This window comes from Cupressus sempervirens, chromosome 9 (genome assembly GCF_028749045.1).
Source record: "Cupressus sempervirens isolate cs-2001-9-10 chromosome 9, ASM2874904v1, whole genome shotgun sequence".
Taxonomy (NCBI): Eukaryota; Viridiplantae; Streptophyta; class Pinopsida; order Cupressales; family Cupressaceae; genus Cupressus; species Cupressus sempervirens.
Genome location: NC_143126.1, coordinates 448,767,994 through 448,783,839, shown reverse-complemented (window position 1 = coordinate 448,783,839; position 15,846 = coordinate 448,767,994). Strand labels below are relative to the sequence as shown.

The 15,846-nt window shown below is 31.6% G+C and overlaps 1 long non-coding RNA gene across 1 annotated transcript; it reads left to right on the top strand.

Annotated features, from left to right (window-relative positions):
• The first annotated feature begins 12,051 nt into the window (after positions 1-12,051).
• On the top strand, positions 12,052-12,784 carry LOC149539242 (uncharacterized). Its single transcript, XR_016355886.1, has 4 exons — positions 12,052-12,125; positions 12,253-12,324; positions 12,408-12,482; positions 12,597-12,784. It is a non-coding gene; the product is annotated as an uncharacterized LOC149539242 (long non-coding RNA).
• Positions 12,785-15,846: the final 3,062 nt, after the last annotated feature.

Below are 15,846 nucleotides of genomic sequence, written 5' to 3'. Positions count from 1 at the left end.
AAGCTTAGGATAGAAGAAAAAGATAGTTAGATAGGATGGAAATTGATTTGTAGGAAATGACTGGAAGAAGGGAATTAGATTAGATTAGAGGATAAATGAATTTGATTGAATTGATTGGAAGACTTGTATGGAACTTGATATGAAATTATGCATATCTAATGGATTGGGACTAATGACAAGGGAGAATCAAGGCATGGTAAATGGATGAGAAGCAACAAGATTCAATGAATGGAAGATAAATGGGTGGAAGGAATAGTGAAAGGATATGGGGGACCAAAGGATATGGTATTGAAAAATGGGGAGCCAAGGACCATGTTACAAAGGAGTTAAAATGCCCCATACCAAGGATAGGAAAATGGAAGGAAATATGGTGGGAAAGGATGCATGGAAATGGACAGCTGGTGTGTACAGGATACTCATGGAGGAAGGGAAGGCATGTGTATTTCCAAAGCATGTATGAAGATTTTGTTGTTGTGCCTCTACTATTGATCACAAGCATAGGCCTAAAAGTGGAATGAATAAGGGATGTGGGAGGGAGGGTATGAAATAGGGATAATGATATGAAGAGTATGGATGAAATGTGGAACATGAAATGGGTGGGATAACCAAGACCAAGGATATATGAAAGAAGGATGGAAGTATGTAGGATAATGGATGGATAATGAGAAAGGGATATTGAAAGTGAGCATGAATGGATGGAAGGAATATGATAGTCAAGATCAAAGATGGAAAAGGATGATTGAAAATATATAAAAATATGGAAGATATATAAGGCAATGCAATATGGATGGAGCTTGTCCCCATTGTAGAGTGCAAGTGGAAGAGGACATGTGAATGGATGGATAAGTGGAATATAAAGGGAGGAATCAAGAATCTAGATACATGGATGGAATCCCTTGATATTTATTTCTCTTTCTTTTTAATTTTCAAGGAATTTTTACTATTTTCTCATAGATGCTGGTAGGATGGTGAAAGGAAGGATGAAATGGGTTGAGAAATAAAGGACAATGACTTATGAAAAAGTTTGGATTAAGGGGGTAGAATGGTTGAGAGGAAGAAATGGTTGATGGTTGCTAGGTTGGAAGACTTGTGAATGAGTGGATGAAGGAGGTGGAAAGATTTTCATTGACACACACCTTGAAGGGTGATGGAAAACATGAAATCTTCAAGAATATGTAGGAGAAAGTTCAAATTTTGGCATATAGGGACCCAAAATGGATGAAGGAGATGATGGATTTAGAATGGTGGATTTTGGGACATAAGGACCCAAAATAGAGTTGGTATATGGAAGTTTTGAGGATTTATGGATGAAGCCTTTGGATTAGCGAAATTGGATGCCATTTTGAATTTTTCTTTGAGAATAATTGCTTCATTAAGTAGCTTTAGAATCCATGTGGTTTTTGATTTTTTTTATTTTCACCCTTGTGGCCTTTGATTTTTCTTTCTTTTGGATCATTTTTTTCTTTTCTTGAACATGTCTTTGAGAGGGGACATGTTGATCCTTGGATTCTTGCAGATTTTTGACTTGATTCACTTTATCTTTGGCATCCAATTTGCTTCCATTGACCATGATATTGGTGTATACGGATAAATGGTATGGAGAGATTATAGATGAAATTATGGATGGTGAACACTGGAAGGAATTCAAGGAGGTGTGCCTTTGTTGATCTTTATTAGGAGCATGAGGGGATGAAGTGGAAGAATTGGATATTGTGGAAGTATGTATGTAAGGACCCAAAATGGATGGAAGGGATGGAGCTTTTTTCTTTGGAACATAAGGACCCAAAATGGATGAAAATGAGGAAAGAATGAGAATATGGATATAAGGGCCCAAAATGGACTTGGAATATGGATGATGGGAATATTTAGGTTTGGATGGAGAAATTTTAAATTTGGAAGGAGTGGAAGGCATACCAACATCTTGAGATATTCTTTCTTCAATGGGATACTTATCATTTTCAATACAAGATGCGAGTCCATGTATATGGGGTTCATGAGTGGATTGGATAGGTGTGATAAGATCTTGTGGAGGATTGGTATCGTGAGAGAAATCATGGGGGATAGTAGGATCATGAGATGGATTGGGATCATGAAACAAAAAGGAAGGGTTACTTTGATCTTGACTTATAAGAGGATCATGTACTGGAATGATTGGAGTATGAGGTAGAATAGGATCATATAATAGAGTGGAGGTAATAGAACCATGAGATGGAATGATTCGATCTTGAAATGGAGGAATCATAGTGGATGAAGTGGAAGGAAAATCTTCATGAAATGGAGGATCAATGGATGCTAACTCATGAGATGGAGGGGAAGCAATAATGGGTGAAATAGAGGTAATATCTTGATCTTGATTAGGAAGGGGATAATGAGATGGCTTAAGAGGGATAAATAGATTTTGAGGGAAAATGGGATTATGGGATGGGGAATTGCTTGGATCTAGAGGAGAAGAGGAATCCATAATGGCATGCTTTGGATCAATTTCTTGACATGGCATTGGGTGTATGACTTTGGGTGATTGGATCACTTTATTTTTAGTTTTGTATTTAGACAAGCTTTTTGCTAATGATTGTGGGACAAAGACATATTACAAGGTTGTTGATTTTGGAGGATTAGGATTGTGTGGTGATTGAGAGCTAGGTAGCAGATCATGATGATGGTTTTGGACATTAAGCTCAAAGTATAGGGAATTACAAGGAGGATTCGGGTTGAATGGGACATGAATATTATGGACTTGGAAACATGGGGGAAGAGGACATATGTTTTGGAAAGTAGATTTTTGGTTTGATTTGCTAGGCTCAAGATAGAATTCTTGAGTTCCTAAATTTCTTTAGAAATGGCATTTATGTTTGAGGAATTATGTAGGCTATGACTGGAATCATATGTGGATGAATGATAATGAGGTGGATTTCCCTTGTCAAAGATAGAAGAATAAGGAATGTGAGATGGATTATGATTGGACATACAATTTTGAGGATTGATTTGGTACGTAGGTTGAATGGGAGGTATAACTCCAGGTTGCCTTTGAAGATCTTCAACCATTGGGTTAAGCCAATTCTTATCCATGGAGCTTAGATGAAGAGTGATGAAAGATTTAATGATGGATGAAATATGACCTTAGGGCTAGGATCAATTTTGGAATTTTTTAAAATTTGATTTTGACTTGATATTGATTTGATTTGATATTCGATTAAGGTTTGAGATAGCCTTGATGTAGATAAAGACCTTATGATATTGCAAACAATTGGATGTTCGATTTGGATGATGATATCTTCTTCCACTTGGAGATGGACAAATGATCCCAAGTTGGAATAGGATATACAATAGATGGATCAATACTTGGCAATGGAAAAATGATCCCAAGTGAGAGAGAACAACTATGATAAGTTTTCTTAAGGATGAAGGTCTAATATCACACGTTGCATAAATATTTCTTCCTAAAGATTGGATTGAATCTTGACAAAGGAGAAAGATGATTGATGATATTGATTTGAGTCAATCAAGATAGCTAGGATTAAAGTCCAAGGTTTATGATGGTGCTCCTATGTCCAAAGTAGAAGATTTTTTTGAAAAATTAAATTAGAGGAAGATTTGAATAGATGAAATTAGAAAGATTGACTTTGGATGAAGATGCAAATAGATTGAATTAGGAATTGATTAGAAAGGAATGAATTTGACAAGGGATTGGATTAAGAATCATGAGAATGAATTATTGAATGAGGGAGTTGGATCTTGATGTGGATATAAATCATGAATAGGATGAATAAGATGAAGTAATGATTAGGATGGTTGGAGATGATTAAGGTTTTGAGGAATGATTTGAATGATTAAGAAGGTGATTAAGACGAGATGCATGATGGTGATGAAATGGTAAAGAAGTGATGTAGAATTGACGTGGACAACTTGAATAATTGGACTTAAAACAAGATTTATTTTTGTTTTTTCTAAAATGTTTATGTTTATGTTTATGCTTGATGATTAGTAGCATTATTTTCTAGATTATTGGATATTGTTTTCATACTCAGTTGATTTTATGATGAGACTACTTTGGTACTAGTTACTTCATGTATGCATGATAATACTTTGATGATGATTAATTATAGTGATTTCAATTATTTGACGATGTTAGATGGATTATTTGTATGTGCTTTCTTTGGATACTTACCCCATACTTGCATGTGTTTGGTGCGCGTGTATGTTTTCTTTATGTATGACATTTCTAATGTGGTTAAGGAAGGGAGTCGTAGTCACTTGCTAGTTGGGATCTACACGATGTACTACTTCCTGCCATTGTCTATTTAATTTAGAACATATGTGTTTGTACATGAATGGATTTATGCAGATTATAGGTACCGAATATCAACTTCTCTGAATTGCCAGGATGAGTGTACCCTATCACAATATCTCAATGGTAAGATAGGGGAGATAAATTCTTGAGTCCAAATCCTAACCTTAAAACCAATTGTCCTAGAAATTAAGACAAGTATTTTAGATGATTACCCTTCCAAATTTGTCATATGATGTAAATTCATGATTATAACCCTTGAGTTTGATCTTGTATGTGGTATTTTATGATGGGATTTCATATTTCATCTTTTAGGTCTTTGGTGATTTTTCTATTAATTAAGTCAAATTAAAAGAATATTTAATGATTTAATTGAATGGAAAATTATGAAGATAATTTAAATATTTAATTATATTTAATTAATTGTGAAATTAATTAAATAAAAAGAATTAAATTTAAAGAGAAAATTATAGTTCCAATTTTAGAGCGTAATAATATTATTTAATTTAATAATAAAATATTTAGGAGATCATTTTTAAATAAATGTTAATTATTATTACTTAAATTAATAAATATTTTATCAAAAATGCTTCAAAAATTAATTGATGAGTGAAAGAGAAATTAATTTATTAAAGATATTTTAAATTTCAAAAAGTGGGCATGAATATTAAAAAAAGTAAATAAAGAGTTAAAAGATTGTGATCAACGAGTTTCCTCGTGTGATTGGACAATAAGTGCCCCAAATTTAGGGTAGAACTCCATATCAGAGATTGAGAGTTCTTTTTGTAGGGACTAGGATTTTTGGATAAGAGATTTTTAGAGAGAAAGTTTTGAGAGAAAAGAGAATTCTCTCACAATCTTCAGGTGGTTGCATATTAACATCAGAACCAGATAGAGCCTCATGTTTTATTCACCCAATGAATTATGTTTCTTCAAAATTCTTGTCTACATCGTGTTTGTTGAATTGTTTTTCCAAATTTCGTTTGTGATGAATCTTTCAATCTTTTATTTTGAATTTATTGGTATTCATATTGAATTCTTTTGTATACGAGGATTGAAAATTAGGAAACCCTCATTCTATGAATCAAATAGATGTTATTTAAGTAGAGTTAGTTTTGAAAAGAAATCAATTTTAGATTGAATATTTGACTGGTTGCAATGTTTATAAAAAAATATATATTAAAAAATAAATAAATTGGGAGGGATTTGGTTTTAAAAAATTATATATATATATATATATATATATATATATATATAAGATTAAATCAAAAAAATTGGAGATGAGGCGAGGCCACCAAACCTCTACCTCCCTTTATCCCCCCCCCCCCCCCCCCCCACTTATGGCCTTTAAGAGGTTTGCACGTGCGCAGATGTACTGCTACACGTAGTAGCAGTAACAATATTACTGCCTATGGCAGTAGTCCCATCTATGGCCGCACGACAACCTTTAATGGCCGACCAATGAGCCTAAAATGTTGTACATTACGCATTTAAAAAAAATTGTTTATTATTATTAATTAATTTTTTTATTAAATTTAATTATTGTTTATTAATAAAATTTGTAATTAATTAATTAATTAATGATTAATAAGTTAGTAATATAGTTTTTAAAAAATAATTATTAATTAATTTAATTAAGTTTAATTAATCATGGTTATTATCTAATAAAGTTTAAATTTATTTATTTTATTATTATTAATGATTTTGATTTTTAATAAAATTATAATTATTTTATTAGATAATCAATAATTATTATTTTAATAATTTAATAAATAATTGTCTTTAAATTATTTTAGAATATTTAGTTGTAATCCTTGAAATTTTCGTAAGATAAGGGCAATTGTGCATTATGTTCAAATATGAGAATGGGTTAAGTTGTAAGGGTAAACTATAAATCTCATCTACTCGAGAACTTACATTGAAACAAAAATTTAAACCTTACTATTAATTTAGACCGCATGTCTTCAAATCAAACAAAATTATGAAACTACACTATTATTTGTATGTTGTCTTATGTTTTGGGGTTTGGGTTGACTAGAGTGTTGACCAATCTTATGATGTTTACTAGAGGCTTGGGAGTTCTGTGTTTGAGATGTCATGATGATGATTTGATCTTGGTCTTTTAAACTCAACCATGGTAATGTGTCTAGTATGCTCTATGATGAGTTTGGATCTATTGTTCGTTATCTCTTTTAGTGTTCTTATTTGATAATGAGATGAATGGTATGACATAATTGACTTAACCTTTAAGTCTTTGATCAGTTATTTTTGGGATGCTTTCTAGTTGCTTGTAAAGGATTGAGGTGTTATTATGAATTGTCTTTTGATGCTTTTCAGTCACTTATATAGGGCTGAAGTGAAAATTGTGATTCTTTGATTTGTACTTTTATGAGCCTAGGGTAGGTAATCTGTATGTTAAGTTGGGAAGTAGCTTGCAATGGAGGCTGAGGCCCTAAAGAGGCTAGCGGGTAATCCATTGTAAGTAGTTAATCAGTGAAAACACTATAGTAAATGAGAGTAAAATGAACCTAATAAGAGTCTTTTTCTTTCCTCACCCATGCCTTGAGTGCTAGTACAGACTAGGATGGGAGTAGAGAGGATGCTTGGTTGTGACCATGCATCATTGGTATGCCTTGTTAGTATGAAAGGATACTAGTGCTGCATAGAGTCACCAGGGGCCCAAAGGATTAAAAGACTAGTTGGGTAACCCTAGAGTTGGTTCATGCAATGATACTTGCCCACTGGCAGTATAGATTTCCTACATGTCTTTGTTTGCCTCTAGGTTTGGATGCCAACTTATCTTGGAACCTTTGAGTTCGATTACTTTCAGGGTTTTCCTTGACCTAGCTATTACTTCTAATTTGTAGGATTAATATCATTTTTGGGACTTGAAACTATCTCCTCAGCATGGTGGGAGTAGACCTTTGTGGGTTACCATGAGGTCGAGTGGTAGTGCTTTTTACTTTTAACATTGAGATCCATTTGTAGATGCCATGACTAGAGTTCCTTGTTCTACATTTCCTTTCATTCTATGTTTGTGTATTATGATGGATGGCTATATCTATATGATGGATGATTCTACTTATTGTATTGTACTTTGTTTCATGAATCCAAAAATGATGATCCAATCTATTTTATAAATGTATATTCTTTTAGCCTTCATACCTTGTGACATGTACAATGGATGATTGTGCATTCTGAATTTTTTACCAAGTGGCATTTGGAACAAATGTATATTATTTAAATGGATTGGACTTTTAGTTATTCTTTTATGTGGATACGTTATTTATTGGTCTTAGTATTATTTAAATTTAAATGTGACTCAACATCTTGGGATCCTTAAGGAATGTAATATGTTATGTTTGCTTGTGTATGAATGTATGTTATTGCTTCTGCAACTTTATGATTGTTGTACATGTTATTCTTTAAAAAATAATGTTTGCAAAACTTAGTAAAACTTTAGGTTAGTTCTTTTGGATCCCTTGGCAGGGCATTACACAACGAGCGTGTCAAAATATATACGTGAAAACCTAATATATTAGGAGCACAAGTAAACAAGAAAATATTAGTTGTACATGTATATCAAGATTCAAGTAAAATCAAAATACAACTAATCTACTTGAGTTTAAAAACTAATGCAACCGAAGGATAAGAGTTCCCATGCAACCTCAGAGCAACTCAACAAGGGCACCCACAAGAGGCCTTGTTGGTGTACTCAATAGTGAGGAATGTAGATGTGCTCTCCTCAAACACAACTATGATTGAATCCCATGATGATGGAAGTATAAAAATGAGGTATGAACCTATGCTAGATGAGTGAGAAATGCTTCAAGAGGAGGCTATGGAAGAAGCCATTCTTAAAAAATTGTAGGAAATGGAGATGAATGCATGAATTTTTTTTAAAATATCAATGCAAGAAATGAATTCTAAAACAACTACCAAAGAGTTAGCAAGAATGAATGAAAATCTCTAAGAAGCTCTAAGCATAAACTATCATGATAACAATGCATACAGAGGAGATTAAGAATGCTTGAGACAAGAGCTCTATTTATAGGCTTGTGAGAGGCCTTGAGGAGGTGGCATCTATGTGGCATCCATATAGGTGCCACAAGGGAGACACATGGGCTAAGGGGTCAAGCCATGCAAAGGTCAACATAAGTCTTTTTGTGATTAAGATGACTCAAGGTGTGCTTGCACGTGTGAACAATCTTGGAGAAAGGAAAGGGGAACAAGTTTGTAAGAGTGTAAGAGGATTTTTGGAGGAATTAATAAAAGGGGGGCTTCTTGGGCTTTGAGTTACTCAACGTGTGTGAGAAACCACTTAGGCGCTAAAAGGTGTTTAAGAGGGTATTTAGGATAATAAAGTGGGATTAAGTAGTGGGTAGGCTTAGAAGGATGAGAGTGATGGTTGGTAGGCTAGGCTTTAGGTGGTATTAGGATTAAATCAAATAGGATTTAATTTAATCATAGGATTATAATTTAATAAAGTGGAGGGAAATTAAATAAATTGGAATTTATTTAAAAGGGGTTTTATGGAGCATTATGCATTAAATAAATTTAACACATTAGGGTGGAGTATTCAAATTAAATTTAAATACATTAGGGAAGTGAACCTATTTAATTAAATGAGTAGAAGAATATGATAAGTATAATTAATTAATAAATAATCAATTATAGAGTCAAGGAAAATATTAGTAAATTAATATAGTGTTTAGGACAATTTTAAGTGTCTACAAAATGTAAATTAAAGTTCAACTAATACTTAAAAACATAAACTATGATTTCAATTGATAATTGAATATATAAACTATAGGTATATTACAAAAAACATAGAATTTAGATAGAAAACAAAAACATTAGCATTAGGTAAAACAATAGAAGCAAAAAACCATTAACAAATTAGGTAAAACAATTAAAAAATATCATCATGCAAAAAATCTAAATTTTAAAATCCTAAAATTCAAAAACCAAAAAATATAAAAAATCATGTTCATCAGACTCTCGTCCTGGAGCTCCTCCCTTTCTCTCTCCTGCCTCTCTCTTTCTCTCCCCTCCCTTGGATGCTTTCTCTCTCCTCTCTTTCCTTTTAAAATTTCCATCACCATCATCGCTTTCATTTATAAACCTAGAGAATCTCTCACTTTGATTTATTAGTTTGATAAAGATAACTTTATAGTGACCAAAATGTTTATTTGAAGATTTGATGAGTTTTCTAATGTTTAAGAGAATTATGTACTCATAATGTGATCTTAAGTCTAGGCCACAATATTCTTTACTCTAAGTAGAACACACTTTAGTCTTCTAAAATTTGTTAGCATGTGTTGGTACTAATATGTACCTTTCAATACATACTATATAAATTGATAAAAATATTTCTTCCTTGAGTCTTAGGACTAGTGTATTCATTATCACCTAGTCTAATTAGATTTATTTAGTCTTTTAGAATTTATTGGCCTTTGTTAGAACCTATGTTTGGGATATTAGTGATGATAGGTGTTAAGAGATTGCATTATATATATGTACATATGTATGTATGTATATACATACATACATATACACATATACATATATAGGTATGTATATATATGTATATATATATACATATATACATATATATATAAATGTATATATACATATATATATACATCTATATACATATATGTATATATATGTATATACATATATATACATATAAATACACACACACACACACACACACACACACACACATTTGTGTAAGGAATGGTTATGACTTAAATTTATTCACCTTTATGTCTTTCATAAAGAGATCTATCTATGTAACTCATAACAAGTACTGAATCCTTTTGTTTTGCATATACAATAGCTTCCCATTTTTCAAATTAGAATAAACCTATGACAAATGAACTTTATATGCTCTCTCCTTGCTTCCTCTTTCTCTCTCCTCTCTTTCTCCTCCCTTTTTTGGTATTTAGACATGTGCATTTAATTTTTATTTCAAAGATGTTCATTTAAATTTATGTTTTAGATGCTCATTTAATTATTGTTAATTATAGTTTAATCTATCTCCTCCCCTTTGTGATACATTTGTAATTAAAGACATATTAGATGTTCAAATGGTTTTAAAGATGTAATTATATTTATGTTTTGGATTTAAAGATGAATTAACTTTATCCCAATTTGAACCTAACCGTTTAATCCAATCCTAACTAGAGCCACAATACCATAAACTCTAATATGTGCACCATAATTGAACCCCAACTAATGCATAATCCCAAACCTTTATCCTAATCCTAAAAATAACCCTACACCTAAAGAGCTACAAGAGAGCATGAGGCATAGTATGCATGCTCTCATGTGAGACATTGATATTTTGAGGCATGATCTAAATCCTCCTCCAACTACTTTTCCTTGTAGATAATATGCAATGTATTGTAGACTTTGTTCACAACTTGAATGTTGAGATAGATAGTTTTTGTTCATGGAGGCAATCCATGCAGACATTTTATTCTAAAAGCCTTTCTTATAAAGAGGTCAATGAATTGAAAATATCCAAAAATTATTAAAAAATATATTTTTGTGAGCAAGAAGATTGGTGAAAACATTAGTGAAAAGAAGCCCCATGTATCTATTAGATGGTGTGACACCCATAGATATATGAGAATTTCTTGGAGCAATGGTGTATGATATTTGATGAGCCACCACACACTAATCATGAGGTGCCCATGCACTTTATTAGGATATTATGGGTAGAGTTTGAATTGGGTTTAAAACTCAATTATTTTGACATAAAAGCATTTCAGGGCATTGGTGGAGGGATGCCTCAAAATAGGCCTAGGGAAAAGCTTAGTGATAATATTAGGAATTTTTAGTGCCCTAGCCTCTTGTTCCTTTTTGTATGCTAGTTGTTAATACGCATGCACATCATTGAGTAGAGTTGTATGCTCTTAGTTTGCTAAGTGCCCTTTCAAGAAATTTATTAGAGCAGTGGGCACATGCGAGGGATATTTCTTTCATTGGAAGCATTTGTACGAGTTGTGGGTATATATATAGAGGACCCCAAATTGATCCAAATGTTGATTTCATGAACATATGATGGATGATAGGGTTCCTCCTAGGCCTCAGTATAGCCTTTTTCAAGACCTTATAGGGTATGCACTTTGAATTAGATATATGTTGAATTACACTTAAAATAATGTACATTGAAACTAAAATTTAATAACATGTTCTAATGTATTATTTTTGTTTGATCTTGTAGGGATTGTCACTTATTACAAATTTAGGTAGTTCTATAGTTGTTAGTCCATCCACCAGCGTGAGTCAACCTAAAAAAAACTATTGTGTGAAATTTTCAAGAAAATCATTTTTTTTAATGTACATTCTTATTAAATTACCAACAACTTTGGTTCATGGATAATAACATGCTGATTTGATGAATAGAGTATGGATGCTATTGTTCCTCCCAGGCCTCAGTGTAGACTTTTTTTGAGATAGACATGTGTTGGCATCCCTTATTTAGTATGAACTTTAAAATTTAGATACATTGAACTACACTTTAAAAACAATGTTGGAACTCGAATAAATCATAACATGTGCTCATATTTTCTTTTGCCTAATTTTATAGGGTTTCCCATCTAGTACAGAGTTAGGCAGTGCATCCACTAGTGAGGCTTAGCCTCAAATACCAACTATATGAACTTTTTCATGATTGATTCTACTATTTATATACATACATGCTTACTAACTTATGTCTACAACTTTCATTTATCTCTATTTATTGAAATTGTAGGCCATTGGAGCATGTGATTATCATACTACAATCACATGTCTAGACCCATCTGTGATAGTGGCTAGTACTCAGGTACAATATATATGCTTTTATTTCATAAATTTTTAGTGTAAATTATACATACTTTCTAGTTTATGTACTTTATAATTTATGTACATACAATTTTTACTCAAGGTTTATATATATTTATGATTCTTAGGAGGATGTCACCATGAGTGTGGATGGAAGTGTAGGGCTAAGCCATATGGAGCTATGCACATCGTCCTTTAAGGTCAGTATTGTGTCATTTCCATGTACATTTATTTTATACTATGATCTTTATCAAATTTTTATAATTTATGTATTCTTTTGTAGGACTTGACCACTGCCACACTTGATGGCCATGATAGTGCACCTACTCCTATCACTAAGGGAGACCATGATCACACGGTAAAATTTTAAACAGGTTCATTATTTAATTTTTTGTGAACCAAATTATGTAAATTATTTCAACTAAAAATGCAAATTTTGTATTCTCATATTACTTTTTAAAAAAATGTATAGGAGGGTGGATAGGATTTTGCACAGGATGTTGCACATGATGCCACACATGATGATCTATTCGAGTCCTCTTCATGTGGAGTGAGGATGATTGTAAATGAGATAGATTATATTTTCTTGATTTATAGTTTCATGTCTTATATTTTCATGTTAGGACTTGTTACAAGGACACCTGTACATTGTATTTTTATGGCACATTTTATTTATTATGATAGACCTTGTATTAGGACACTTATCTAGATATTATATTTTATGACTTATTATCATGTTATCATACATTAGACCATGTTATATTTTTAAGACTTGTTATCACATTAGTATATGGAATTTATATTGTTATGTTAGATCATGTTTGATTGAATCTTAGTTAGATTGAATGTTATCATACATTACACCATGTTATTATGTTTGTACAACACATTTTATAGATGCTAGAATGAAAAATTAATAGATAACATATAAGAGGTCATTAAAAATTGACAAAGAATAATATTGGGCACATTAATAACTTTCAAGTAGAAGTGAACTCATATATTTAAATCAAGTAAACTTATATATTTAAAATGATATGAAGGACATAAATACAAGTGAACTCATGTTTTTAAATGTTTACATCAACATTCAATTCAAATACAAAAATTGGATTACCACATTTCTTCAAATAAGGTCCTACAACATAAAAAATGAATTTATTGAAATGTTAGTAAAAACATAATTTTATAAGTGTTATGTATATAATTTAAAATATGTTTAATGTACACTCACCATGTGTAATTACACAAGATTTTTATGTCATCCATGAGATCATCAAAATTTTCATAAGTTGTACTTGACACCTAAATAAGAAGTACATAAATTAATATTATTGACAACATGTACATACATTTATTATACAAGTACAAATAAGAAGAGCACGATAAAAAGAAGAAGCTTACATGTGTATAAATTTGATTTAACCTACTATACCATTTGCATCCTCTCTATTTTTCAATGAATATATGATTGCCTCATGCTCTTCCATTGAAACTGTGTATGATACCTTAATGATGGGTCTTTGTTTGTGTCTTTCTAATTTGATATTTGTTGCGACCACTAAATGAGAATAGTGTAAACTCTTATTTTTTGATTGGTAGTCTTCAAATGCTAGTAAACCTTTCGTTCTTGTTAGGTATTTGCATATCTAGTTGCCAGCTACAACAAAAAACCCTATTATATATTGAAAACCATCATCATCTACTTGATCACATATCAATTTTTTCTTAAGATCCACACATCTGGCTAGCCAATACTCAGTCTGTTCATCATTAGCATCAAGTGCAATAATAACATAAACATGTCCTACAAGATAAGTTAAAGTACAAATTCATGTACTTGAATTAAATTTGTGACATATATAAATCAATAATATAAGTTAAAGCACAATCACAATAAACTGAGTATTGTACATACCAGGTTGTATGAGGTCTTAAATATGATTATAGTAATTTAATACCAATGGAATAGTTGGGTCTTCATTTATTATATCATCTTTAATGTGTCTATCATTTGGTGTTGATGATTTTTGTTGTCATTCTTCAACCCATTCCATATTTTCACATTCTTGCCATTCACCTGCAAGACAAAAATTGACAAAAACATGCAAGATCCCTACTCCATATAGTCCAAGTGTTAGAATTAGAACTCCTAAATTAATTCCATTTACTTGACCCTCTAATTGTCTCACAATCATATCTTGAAAGGATATTCTTCTCTTCAACTAGCTAGAAGAAATGTTTGATTGTAGAGTTCTTACTTAATCATGTATATAAAGATCATTACACCATTCCACAATGTCATGTGCATTTTTGAATGTCTTTTTCCTCAAATTTTAATTTCTTTCTACAAAGGGATCTCTTAACACATGCACTAACACCATCATGTTCTCCTTTATCATGTCTAGCATTAAAAAAACTCCACATATGTTGGATATTAGTTTTCGTATGTGTCTTACTCAAGCAATAAAACATTCTAACATTCTTGAATTTTGTACAATTATATGACCATATTAGATTTTGTGTCATTTGAGTTTCTCTCTCCCTTAAATTATCATAAAAGACCTTGAAGCAATAATGGACATATTTAGATGAATGCAGTTTATTATTACTTATATAGAAATGGCACCCTCTCAATATTTTTTGATCCTATTTTTTACTATAAGGTGCATGCATATAAACTATATGAACACAAATCTCTACTTGCATTGAATTGTAATATTGTGATTGTACCTCATCTTGGGGTGCAAGTCTGTAGTTCTCTGCAAAGTCAACAACTGGAAGTATACTACCAATTGGAAATTTATTCTTACATATACAAAATTGTCCTTCAAGCCATCTAGAATATTGAGAGTGTTTAACATATTTTGGTATGATCTTACTCTTAAACCCATTCAAAAATGCATGATAGTTAACCTTCTTCTACTCTTCCCATCTTTTAATGTATATTCAACAATTTTGAATATTTTTACATCAACTAATTGTTGTCCAAAATTGGTCAAAGGATTTTCATGTAAACATACATCTAACAAAGCAAGATTTCCACACATATCACATGTACTAGAAAGACATGCATTAAAAAAAAAAAACATTTCTCATTATGGAGGTTACAAAACAAACATGATATGAAATCCTATTCAGTTTGAGGTGGTGCTTTAATACCACATTCCTACAACATTTCATTAGTATGCATGCTACTGTGTATAGATCAAAATACATCATAATATTAACAAAATTGAACACGAGTTTACAAAAAACATATGACCTTCCTTGTTAATCCTTACATACCACGGTTTACACTTTTCAAATGACCTTTGACTAATGCTAATAGTTAACACCTTATCATCTAATTTTTTTTTGAACATTTTAGTTTGAATCATGTCCAAAAGGTGTTTAGGATTGGATAATGCATTTTTGATCCAACTCTCAATTTAAGAACATCTCTTGAATTATGTGATACTCTTGTATTATCATGCCAAAAAAATCAACCAAAATTTTGACTTCAATAGTAAGTTTCATGTCAGATCTTAGGAGTCTGCCACTAGAAGTCCACAAACTATTTGTTGGATTGCATTCAAAGTTAACCCTTTTCTTTACAACTCTTTCTAAAGTTTTACAACTCACATTGAGATATCCACTTATGTTATTGATCAATCTTTTTTCGAAAGTTACTTTGTTAACTAAAGCTATTATTATTGCTCGTCATGCTACATTCTTATCTT